This window comes from Dermacentor silvarum, unplaced genomic scaffold, assembly GCF_013339745.2.
Source record: "Dermacentor silvarum isolate Dsil-2018 unplaced genomic scaffold, BIME_Dsil_1.4 Seq1083, whole genome shotgun sequence".
NCBI lineage: Eukaryota > Metazoa > Arthropoda > Arachnida > Ixodida > Ixodidae > Dermacentor > Dermacentor silvarum.
The window spans coordinates 201,993-214,857 of NW_023605545.1; the positions used below are offsets into that span (position 1 = coordinate 201,993).

The 12,865-nt window shown below is 43.1% G+C and overlaps 1 long non-coding RNA gene across 1 annotated transcript; it reads left to right on the forward strand.

Moving 5' to 3' along the window:
• The first annotated feature begins 2,892 nt into the window (after positions 1-2,892).
• Positions 2,893-3,583, forward strand: LOC125941693 (uncharacterized). The gene is made up of 3 exons (XR_007464552.1): positions 2,893-3,194; positions 3,272-3,368; positions 3,425-3,583. It is a non-coding gene; the product is annotated as an uncharacterized LOC125941693 (long non-coding RNA).
• The last annotated feature ends 9,282 nt before the right edge of the window (positions 3,584-12,865 follow it).

Here is a 12,865-nt window from a genome sequence, read left to right on the forward strand (position 1 = left end):
AATGTCTTGTTCAAATGAGCACGCGGATGCCAAAAGCAACCTTCTTAATGATAGAATTTACGTGAATGTTGTATTTAAATTCAAGGTCTAATGTAACACCTAGAAAAGTAATAAAATTAGATGGAGTAATGACACAGTTGTGGATGAATAGTTCAGGTGCTATTGTAAGCGTTTTTTGGGACAAGTGAAATAACAAAGTTTATTTTAACAGGGTTTACAATTAGCAAGTTATTTTTACACCAAGAAACAAGATTCGTGACATCGGCGTTTAACTTTCTCAGTAGACTGTTTATGTCTTATCACTAATGAATATCGTTGTATCATCTCCATAGAGGATGCAGCCAGAATAATTAGTGATAATGGTAAGTGGATAATGTTAGTAAGGAATTATAGAGTACCCTAAATATATCCTTGTGGAACGCCCTGGTTAGTTGTTATTGAGAGTATACAACACTAGCGTAACGAACTTTGGTACTGTTAGTAATGTAGCTTTTCAAAAGGTGAAAAGCAAGCCCACAAATTTCGAGGGATTCAAGTTTAGCATAAAAATGGAATGGTTCATAGTGTCAAAAGCTTTACTTATATCAACAAATACCGTAGATCTCATTGCAATAAATAAAAAGTGGCCGATAAGGCTAAAGATGATAATCGGGAGCACTGCCATCTTCAAGGTGTTGACTGTCTGCGAAAGTTTGCTCCAAAACCCCGGACTCGTACCGTAGTAGATTGTTGAATGACGTAGTATTTTTTTAGAGAAACAACCTGATGCTTACGCAAGCTGATAGAGAGGGTGGGTTCGCCGTTTTACTCAAGGGAAGTTACAATGAAAATGCATTGGCAGCGGTTAATAAGAACTTTGTCCCCATGAAGGAAAGTGAAGTGCGTGTTGAACCAAGTTCATCGAGTTTTGTATGAAATTAGATCTCGGCAACACCTTCTAACGGCGGAGCAAACAGTTTCAGGATGTTTTGCGCAGCCAAGAGGCATAAACCCGAAGTTCTGTTTATTACTACTGTTAGGGAAGAGGGATCGTGGCAGAAGTGTGTTAGAAAGTTGTTGTTAAAAAAAAAGCTGACGACGCTTGTTCTGAACGACCCATTTCTTGTAAATAAATCAGCCACAGTAGCACAATTTTTAGAGGGAAATGATCATGTTGGTTTTGGTTTTTCTGTGGACGTGCATGACTTTTTTTACTCTGTTCCACAGAATCAACTGCTAGTATGTGTCAAAGAGTTCATTGAAGATAACGGTGAGGTATCTTTCCAGAACACCGTCAGTTTGGCAGTTGATAATTTTCTGTCCTTATTGCAGTTTTATTTGAACTCACTTTCATTGTATCTGACGAGCAGCCGTTTTTGCCGCGCGATGGCATTTGCATAGGGTCTTGCGTAGCCCCTATTATTTGTGATATTTTTCTGGCCAAGGTGGACGACACACTGGAACAGGTGTTTAATACGGGGCTGGTTCTAAAAAAATTAAGTGGGTTGGCGATTTTTTGCCGGACTTTTCAATTCTACAGTTTTTATACCTTTAAATCACGTTCTGTGATGGACACATTTGCTAGGGCTACTACTCACGGGGACCCGCCGTGGTGGCTCAGTCAGCTAAGGCGTTGAGCTGCTGAGCACGAGATCGCGGGATCGAAACCCAGCCACGGCGGCCACATTTCGATGGAGGATAAATGCAACAACGCCCGTGTGCTTGCATTGTAGTGCACGTTAAAGAACACCAGGTGGTCAAAATTAATCTGGAGCCCTCCACTACGGCGTGCCTCATAATCAGAACTAGTTTTGGCAAGTAAAACCCCAGAAAGAAGTACTATACCCACGGGCTAAAAATAAGTTGCTATCCTTTCACTCGGCACATTCCAAGACAATTAAAAAGGGAATAGCGGTGATGTGTATGAAATCGGCTCTCCAAAAATCGTGCCCACATCAGATTAAGGCCAGTTTTAATAATCAGGTAAGCCGTCTTTTCGCTCGAGGGTTGCCCGTCTCGGTCTTGACTGCCGTTTCAGACAAACTTCTTCAAAATTCAAGCGTGGATTGGGAAGTACAACGGCTGAGGATCACCCGAAGGCACCCTAGCCTGAGGTGGTCCCTACATACATAAACTTTCCCATAATCTTAACAAGGTGGCAAATAGGCACGGCCTGCCACCAATTTGTTTCTCTGCCCCAAATAAACTGGGAAAGTTGTGTCCACGTATCTGTAACGCCAGTAAACATGGATGCCAGATGAACCACCAACCGCCATTCGTTAAATGTACCACTGGAGTGGTGTATTGCATTCGCATATCATGTGGGAAGTTCTACGTGAGCGAAACTGGTCACAGTGTCGATGACCGTTTAGGGGAACACGCTCTAAAGCTGAAAAAACTAGATGATGAATACGCACATATAGTTGCGCACGTCAGCATGTGTACAGATTGTGTGACCAAGTTGAAAGAGACGATGATTGTAGGGAAGAGCAGCGACAAGACCTCGCGCATCAGTTTAGAAACCTACCGCATTAGAAAATTTGGTAGCAAGTGCTTTAGTACCCCTTCCCTTGCTCGTTTTGATGCTGAATTTGATCTTCTGGATGCGGCTAACGGGGCTCAAATTGCAATGAAAAATAATTGATTGCGTTTTGTTGCGATTGGTTGGCTTTTATTGCGCTTGCGTTATTGGCTTGCTCTCACCCTTGATATGTTTTCTCCTATATTTCCCTTGCTTCACTCTGGCATTTATAAGGTGTGCTATCCATGCCAATGAAACCAGTTGTTAGTGAGCGCTTGTGTGTACGTGTCTCCATTCTTGTGGTCGTCTGTTTGCGCTGTTACCCACATGTTTCAAGATGAACCAATTCAATAGGTGAGGCGTAAACTCGTAAAGGCTCATGGGATTCGCCGTCTGCATCGACTTCCGGTTCAAGGCATCCGCGACGCGCCGTTTCGCCAGCGACTTTGTTGGAGCTGAGACACATTTTTTTCGTTCGATCTCGTTACATATCTTATCGCTAGCGCAATCATGGTTGGTTGTGCAGCTGTCGGTTGCTCAAGTTCGAGTACGAAAGGGAAAAAGATGTTCAGGTTCCCCTGGAGCGAAGAAAGAAAAATGAAGTGGGTTGTGGCAGTAAGGAGAGCCACGGTGAGTGGTAGCCTCTGGATACCAAGCGTCGGAGCCAGAGTATGCCAAGACCACTTCGTCACAGGTGGGTGATATCTGCCGTAGTTCTTGCATGTATGATTTATCAGTGTCTTACATATTCGGTATTTAACTTGCGTACAGGCGCACCTAGCAAAGATCCACACCATGTTGACTACGTGCCATCGATATTTTGGCACGACGAGAGAGCAACTGAGGCGTCAAGACGGAAGCGTGAAAGGTATTTAGGTATATAGTTCTTTCATCGGCACAACCACAATCTCACTGTCTACGCAGATACCACAGGCACACGGCTTTAACGGAAAAACGCACGGCCGCAGTGCAACATGCAGCCGGGGCTGGCATTCATCCTGTGACATGTGTGACACAGCAGCCAACGGCCGCAGGATATCACGCTAGCGGTACCGCCGAAGAATCTAGGGACACAGCAGTAGTCAGTGATTCTAACTGCAATGACACACAAGGAGCCAGTGTTTCCGAAGACGAGGACATCGCACCAGTGGAAGAAAATGACGCGTCGGGAACGTCTTTCGACGAAGCGTTAACTGATTTTAACTGCAACAACACGCAAGGAGCCAGTGTTTCCGAAGACGAGGACATCGCACCAGTGGAAGAAAATGACGCGTCGGGAACGTCTTTCGACGAAGCGGTAGCTGATTTTAACTGCAACGACACACAAGGAGCCAGTGTTTCCGAAGACGGGGACATCGCACCAGTGGAAGAAAATGACGCGTCGGGAACGTCATTCGACGAAGCGGTAGCTGCACGCACGTAAGATCTTACTGCTTCGTGACGATCTACTGAAGCGGTAGTTTAAATGTAAGGACTTGTAGATACTTTTTCTTTTTTCAGTGAAAGCACAAGATGTCATTTTTGCGCTACTATGAAAGCAAAAGTGCAGCTGCTCGAGGATGAAATACAGAAGCTAAAACAGGGTGGCTCCCCTATTGCAGCAAACAAGCACCAAGGAAAACTTGTGACATCTATGAGCAATGCTGAAGTGCATTTTTACACAGGCATGTATAAATGGAGGTCTTATACACCTTACACAGCATGCAATTTCCTATTCATAGAATTTTTTTGCAGGGTTATCTAAGGCAGTTTTCTTCACCATACTAGCCAGCATTGTTCCAGTTCTTCCCTCTGCACAACACAAGTTCCCTCACGAGATGCAGCTGCTTTCTTTCCTGATGAAACTTCGTCTGAACCTTGCATTTAAGGACTTGGCATACAGGTTTGACGTCACGCCGAAGACTATCAGCCAGAGCTTTAGGTTTCTGTTGGCTGCTGTTCACCACTTGTGCAAAGCAGTTATAGTGTTTCCAAGTCCTCAGGTGTGCCACAGCTGGTTGACAGAAAAGGAACGCAAGAACTTTCCAAAGCTCCGTGCCATCATTGACTGCACAGAAGTGACTGTTGCTAGGCAAGCTGCTTAATTTTTTACATTCACAGGTTATTCTTCACAACTGAAGCACCTGTCATTTATCACTTGTTTAACTACCTATGAATTGCAACCAAGAGAATTGTAGTCAGTATAAGTTAGGATGCAAATGATTCATTTTCCTAAACTTTGCAGGCCTTTAAACCAGGACTGTCAACAAGTTGTGTGGAGCAACTATAAACAAAATAGTACGTTGAAGTACCTCGTTGCTGTAAACCCGCATGGTGCAGTAATGTTTTTATCCAAGACCTATGGAGGAAGAGTTTCTGATAAGGAGTTGACGTTATCATCTGGTGAGCTGTCCATACCCAATATTATTATATTAGTGCAATGCTTTCAGTAACTCAGCCAGTTTTCTCTTCGGCACAGGATTTATGGACCACCTACAAAGTGGCGACCAGGTTCTGGCTGATCGTGGCTTTCTCCTGTTCGAGGAATTCTATGAAAAAGATGTTCAGCTGATAACACCAAGCTTCACAAAGAACCGGGTGCAGCTCCCTGGACAAGAGGTCACAACCTCAAGGAGAATTTCCTCAACACGAATTATTGTTGAGAGAGCCATTGGTCATCTCAAGAAATGGCGCATAATGACTGGGACTGTTCCCTACACATTAGTGGATGTTTACGACGAAATCACAACTGTAGTTGCTGGGCTTACAAATCTTTGCCCACCACTGTCAAAAAGAGGTGAGCGATATGGCTATACAAAATTCCGATTGCTCTTGAAGAAAGTGTGCCCTGTGACGCTGCTAACTATTTTACCATTATTTTCTAGCTTTAGTGCATGTTAGCATATGGGCACATAATGATGCAGAGATCGCATGTATGCACCAGCTTGTACCATGAATCTTTCTTGCTTAGCCGATTGATTCTTACAAAGCGTAGTGTTACTAGCTGTGTGCTTAAAACAAACTGCTAACACATAGAAATAACCAAACAAGTGGATTTCACAGTCAATTTTCAGTGTTTGCCCACGAGACACCATGTGTACTAAAAAACGCTTTATTGCAGGTATAGTGCATAACAGAGATCATGAAAAAAGGCGTAGGTTGCAAGATATCACAGAAATTTAGCACAATTTAAGATGCCATAGGAACACTTGTGAAAGCACTAACAAGCACCATCTCAAGATTCTTGGGTTTCACATTCAGTCTTTCTTCACTGAGTATTAGAGTGTAGCAGAAAAGGAATTCTCAACATTCACGAAACTTCGCAGTGCATACTAGTACTTTCAAATGTTTGACGATTTGATGTCATCAGGAGTGGCACAATATTCGCCAGTTCTTTCAGTACCAAAAACCAGAGAAATTGAAGATTTAAACTAACTGTATTAGCAACATATCCATTGGGGATGGTTGCGAATACAGCCATTACAATCGCAAAGTGTTCGTGGTTATAAATGGCTGTTTTCAGTTAAGTTCACCAGAAAGTGATAACATTATAAACACGCTGCAGTTGCTTAGTAGCTTTGGTGTTGCACTGCTAAGCACGAGGTCGCGGGATCAAATCCTAGCCACGGCAGCCACATTTTAATTGGGACGAAATGCAAACACTGCCATGTACTATGCATTGGGTGTACGTTAAAGAATCCCAGGTTGTAAAAGTCAATCCGGAGCCTCCATAACATTATAAACAAACTACGGCTAGGACTAAAGTGGGAAAGGGCATTTTTAGACTCGGAAAATCCAATATTTGCACCAAGATCGAAATAGGCATTTATAGGCACAATAAAAGTGCCCCTAACATGTTTCTAGTCCCATAGTTCATGCTTAATGTTAAATAGGCACGATAAGTATGTGAGGAAAAAAAATAACCATTTTGCCTAAAGTTCTGGTCTCCAGTTATGATGCATGACTCCACAGTGTTGGCTATATTATGCATGCAAAAAGGACTGTGACATTCTCAACACAACTTTCTGAAATACCAGTTGGTAAATTTGCACTTGCTTAACATATCACACACATAATACGATTGCTAAAAATACAAGTATTGTTCTATGGCACTTATAAAATTACCAGCACCAAGCGAGCTCACGAACATATCGGTTGAAATAATGTGTATGACTCATTGTTGCACTCAGATTCATAGGTGCTAAAGTTTTCAGAAAAAAAAGGTTGAATGGCACTTGTATAAAATATGGAGCAGTAATTAAACTGGTAAAATATCACATTTCGTTGACTAGAACACATATCATGCTTCATTGATAATGAAACACGAAAAGTAGAAGTAACTGTGTTGGCAAACATGGTGCACAAAATTACACCCGTACTGTGCACTAGACAAAAATTCATAACCACTAAAATGGACACTAAAAGGCTAAACTAAATATATAGCAGTATCACACGTTTCAGTTTGACAAGTCAAGAATACAGTGGACTTTCAAAGCCGATTGATATACTTGCGGCACCGAATCGTCTTCGCCGTGTTCTCACTTTCCTTGCCATTTTTTGTCCATGTCTGCACTTTCTGCCTTGCTCTGGTGTTTCCTTACCGAGGAAGCTTTTTGTTCCGAGTGTGAATGCTAACACTGAGAGGATAAGGGGGCCATTCAGTCTTTCACTGTGCATCTATCTCAATGGTGGTGGTACACACACGCATGAAAGGCAGGTGCATCACAATTTTTTTTCGAGGAGACCTTTCTGCATTCTCGACTTATCAATGACAGTAGAACACTGTATCACATGCTTCATTGATTGAACACTGTATCACATGCTTCATTGAGTTCAAAATTAAAATTCGCAATTCTAATGGTAACAGACAGCAGAAAATTGTACTGAATGGTGAACATACCGTATCACAAGCAGCATTACACAACTTTGCTAATAAAAGACACTAAAGAGGAACATTAAATTAGTTTCATCTGATATGTTATCAGAATTCACTAAGTTTGGTCTTTCGTTCCTTTATAAGGAAGTGTAGCATTTGTGTACATTTGTGTCCAAAGCAGATGCAGTCATTTAACATGAGGAGCTAGCACAGAAAGCCCATGTTTCATTTCTGTATCTTTTCCAGCTGACCAAGACCGTGCTCATGGCCAAAATAATATTTTGGCATCACCCGCCGTGGTTGCTCAGTGGCTATGGTGTTGGGCTGCTGAGCACGAGGTCGCAGGATCGAATTCCGGCCACGGCGGCCGCATTTCGATGGGTGCGAAATGCGAAAACACCCATGTACTTAGATTTAGGTGCACGTTAAAGAACCCCAGGTGGTCCAAACTTCTGGAGTCCCCCACTACAGCGTGCCTCATAATCAGAACTGGTTTTGGCACGTAAAACCCCATAATTTATATTTTTTAATATTTTGGCATTACACCAATGTAATTTATGAATTCAGTGTAACATTCCTCCTTAGTGCCTTTCCAATGTTTTCAAAGTACAAAAAATTATACATTTGGATGTTTTTGAATACATGTAAAAAGCTTCCAAACATAAACTGCACAAGCCATGTTTATATTATGCTCCTAGTGGAATAGATTCTGAGTGCGTATAGTTCTACACAGAATTGCCAAGAATTATTCTAGGGCATTACAATGTCCTTTAGAAAAATTTTCAAGCTCTCTTTGTGCGTCTGCATAAAACTCTCATCTCTTTCTACTACTACCAGATGCCCGCCCCCATCAACGTGAATGTAGAAGTAGCACTTTGTGATGTTGTCCAGGTTTAGATGAAGCTGAGCTTGCACCTGGTAGTAGTAGGGATGACTTTCAATGTCCCATTGGCTGTAAGGCAGAACCCCTTCCTCTTCTGACCTTCAGCTACCAAGTCTTCGGGACTGCAATCTCTTAAGCAAAAAAGGCACTTAACTTCAACCAGTGCAGGGTCATGGCAATCACATCGGAAAATTTCATCAGGGCTACAGCCAAGGAGTGGATAATTTGGGTTTATCATTAGTCCACATGCTTCAATGCGTGCATTAGAATGCATTGTCTGTAGGTGTTCAAGTAGCCGCTCTTTGGCCACAGGCTCATTTGTGACACCGTACAGAACAGCAGGCACGTTTAATGGCCGCGTGCTGAATATCTTATTCAGCAGTGTCGTGCACTGCACTCGCTTGGACCGACACACATCTTTGAAAATTGATGCCGTCACCCTGCCTTTTCGGTGCTGGTGCCACAGGGGATTATTTGCCTGCGTTCTTGTTGCAGATTCAATCCTCCTTGCCTCATTCTCTGTTATAGAAAATTTTTCTATAACTTCGGCTGCCATGGCGCCCACATTTTCATTTCTAAACCCCTTTGAATTTAGAAGCCTGGCGGTATATGCGGACAGTGGTACTTCCAGTGTTACCTCTAGAGTAGAAGCAAAAGAATTTCGAGGGTCAGTGGCATCTTCTGGTACTGTTGCTGCAGCAACTACTCCTGGCTGGCAGGTTGTTAGCGTAAAAAGCCTTGCCGAAGGTGCAACCTGCAGGAGAAAAGCGAGAATTGCAGCCATTGAAATGTTAGGAGACCAATGTTAAAGTGCACTTGGTTAAGCTTGTTGTATGTTTCACCTGCTGCAGTCTTCCCAGGAAGCCTTTTACATCGGGGATTCCTTTCAGCTTCACTGCTCCACGTTCTTTTGGCACTGTTGGCATTGGCCCATAACGGTGCCGCTGATATGATATCTTCTTGGTTGGCTTGGATGGGATCTGCAAACAAAATTAGCATACATAAAACTGCACTAACTAGTATATTTGCTGGCACTGTTATTTTATAATGGCGCATCCAAACTGTCAATGTGCATAAACTCCTGGCTTGTACTATTTTGCAGTAGTATTGCAATGCTAAAACCTATGTTGTCTTCTTTTACTATTACCTTCTTCAGGCGAGGCTGCACCCACTGGCATGGCAGATCAGTTGGAGCTGGATGGCTTGTGTTAACCTGTGTCCAAAAGTCAACAGCAAAGCAAACTGCAGCACTGTGACTGCAGACCCGCCCCAACCTGGAAAAATGCAAAAGAAGAGGTTTTTGTGTTTCTTGGCTGCTTAAGGTGTCTTGTGAGTTCATTCGAAGAATGGGAGCAGATACTGGACTGACAGCGGTACCGAAGAAAAAAAAGACAGATTCAGTAGCCCTGCTGCTGCATGACAAAAGTGAGAAGCAGCGTGCACTGCCAGCATGCGGAATGAAGGAGGAAGAGAAGCGGAGAATGACGAGAAAAGTGGACGTCACCTTCAACCAGGGAAGAGGCGGGTTCCAGAAATCGGTTTAACGAAACTTTGAAATCAGTTGGAAGAGGCGAACTAGCGAGGACGTGAGCTGGAAAAAAGCACCCCTAGCTTCCTACTCGTCTAACCTGCTCCTCTGGCCAATACTCCCTACAACAACGGCCTTATCCTGTGCTACGGGGTCAACTTCATGGTCGATATGACAGCAACAAGGAATCAAGAACTCGTACACTCCACAGACTATAAAATTAAGACGTTGAGTTGGTGTAGTGCACGCTCAGTCAGTGACAATTAAGATGCCAATGCAACTGTAATGTAATATATGGACTAACACCTATTTAGTCTACCCAGAAGGTGCCTTGAATTTGGTGTTTACTTAGTGTTGTTTCTTCCTGTAAGGTGCTTGAAATTTCTATGTGCTTGGTTTGCTGTAATTCCTGTTCATGTCCTTGTCACATGCATCAAGAATCATGAGAAATAATTGGCGAACCTGTGAGGATCTCTTCACTGCAGTTTTTGAGCAATGTAGAACATGAATTTCTACAAGTTGGATATTGTTGCACAAAAGACAGGAAGTATGTCTAAGAGGTGAAGAACTCCCCAACTTCTTATGTGATGAAAAAGCTGCCGTGGTTATCATGAATGCAAAGTACACAATGGGGGGAGCAACTGAACTCAACTAGACTAGGAAAATGCATAGCTAGTAGATATAGTACAATCAAAATTTTGGCAAAGGAAGGGAAGACAACACTGCTGCAGAAGTTTAGATTGATAGCGGAAGGATTTCAGAAGTTTTCAGAAGTACTAGCCCATATGATGCTGAGACTGGGAAGCAGTTTGCATTTCGTCCCGGCAACTATTTTGACAGATAAATAGCAGTGTAGTGCAAAAATAAACAATGGAAATAGCAGTGTAGTCGATATTTTTTTTTCTTACCCCGCCATGCACGAGCACCTGGTATCTTCAATTTCACCCTCCTCAGTCACGGCAATCCAACACTCGTACAGAAGCCCGGACCTCTGTGACGGGCTCACAAACCCTTTTAGAATACGCAGTCCCGGTCGCGGCACTGCTGTTTTCATATCATGGACTTTACCTGCAGAAACATATTTTTGAGGCAACATAGTTCATAAAGTGTTAACATCTTGAGTATAAACAACGTAGTGAAATGATGGATTCATAAAACATTTTCCCAATAAGGAGCACAAAGTGCAGTCAATGTCTGTATTAGTTGTTACATTCTAATGCAACTATTTGGTAGACTGTAGAGACCGTACACTACATACCAGATTTAACATACTGGTAGGCATCCAGGGCACGGAATGCGTTGGCAGCAGCACCATCGTGGCTAGCCTTTTCCACGAAATACCGGCATATGGCTGCATAGTTAATTTGTGGCCACAGATGCTCGCCTTGCTCGTAGCGAAGGTTTCTGGAGCTGTCCAGGTTGAAGTTCCTTGAAAAGGAAAAATATTGCACAATTTAAATGGACCGTTCATTAGTTTTGACATACCCCTACGTGCAAAATTATAGGACTGTGATCTAGGTTGTTGAACCAGCTGTTACTCAACTGCCAGAGCAGTCGACATTTTTATGGTACTGTTTAATTCAACCACAGAACAGCACAATAAGGGACAGAAATGCCAAATCTGTTGTCGGATGATGTGCAAAAGCTGTTCGAGAACGGCATATGAATTCGTTACTTCTGCATTGATGTGTGTAGCATGTTTATATTACTATAATCGCAGTGTTTTATAGCTGTTCGCAAAGTTGCTAAGAGATACTCAGTAAGTAATGTTTCTGAATGGAGCTGTAAACTTGTTTCCCACCTCAAACCGGTGTCTTGGTGCGTCGTTTGCCTGGGTACCAGCTGGGAAGGCTGTGCCTCCTGGATACTTGCATGGCTGGCTGGTACAGAGCTTCAGTAAGAAAAACCCAAGTGTCAAGGATTAGTGTTATGCAGTTACAAGAACGTCAAGTTTTGTAAAGCTGCCGATAATCAGTGTGAAATGTGTTCGAGTGGAGCTGTTTGCTTGATTCTCATCTCGAACTGGCGACCAGCTTTGTGCTGAGCTGAGAAATTGAAGTTGCCTGGCTGGTTTGGTCACAACTGCAAAAAGCCAGATGCTGTCACTATGTAAACAAGAAAAAGCGCACTACTATTGTATTTAAAGAACGGTGACACTGTGTTATTGGTAATTCTAAGTGTTTCTCCAAGCATTTCTTTTACAAATCTATTTATTCTATACCTTATCTGGTGCACATGCGTGCCGAACAGGCTGCAGCTACGCGTACAAAACACGCACCAGAAGATAAATTGAACGTCATCTCGGCCAGTCTGTTTGCCAACGCGATGCAGATACGTAAAGGCCAGCAAGCTCGATTTAGATCCCGTGGACAGATTTAGTTTTTAAAGCCTTTTCAGCACTGCATTCTTATCGCGGCTAAGCTACAGCTGCATTTGCGAACGGACGATTCAACATTTTGCCAGGCTGCCGCCGCTGCACGCTTAGTTCCAGTAACATAGGGTACCCATTGCACTCGGTGAATATTAATAAGAGCTATTATCCCCCACAATAACAGACGACAACAGAGCAGGGCCGCTATTTTGTAGCGATGCCTTTAATGTCATAATGCCTTTTCGCACTTATCGCGCTTTGTAAGTGGTCAGAGCGACGGTCGGCTGACGATATCAACGTTGATAACGCGAGCGGACCGTCGCTCTGACCCTGACAAAGCGCGATAAGCGCGAAAAGGCATTATGACATTAAAGTCATCGCTACAAAATACCGGCCCAGTACAACGACGTGTGTAAAAACAGCTGAGCGCCCCGCCACATAGAAAGCCTCAAAAATTAACACGTTTGTGGCCGACCCGCTGTAACATGTACATTACTGAAAAGTTACAAAACCATAATGGTGGTTAAAACTAGTACAAAGGCGTAAAAACAAAGGCCACGCCACTTATACCAGAAAAACAGAGATTCGTGACAGCACGTACAGTCCGTCATTTGACACTTCTATTTAAAAGGTTATTTGGCAATGACAGCGTATGCTTACCTTTCGTGGTCTGTCCTAGGTGCGGCCATAGTAGGGTGCACAAGGAATCAGCCGCATAGATGATTTGT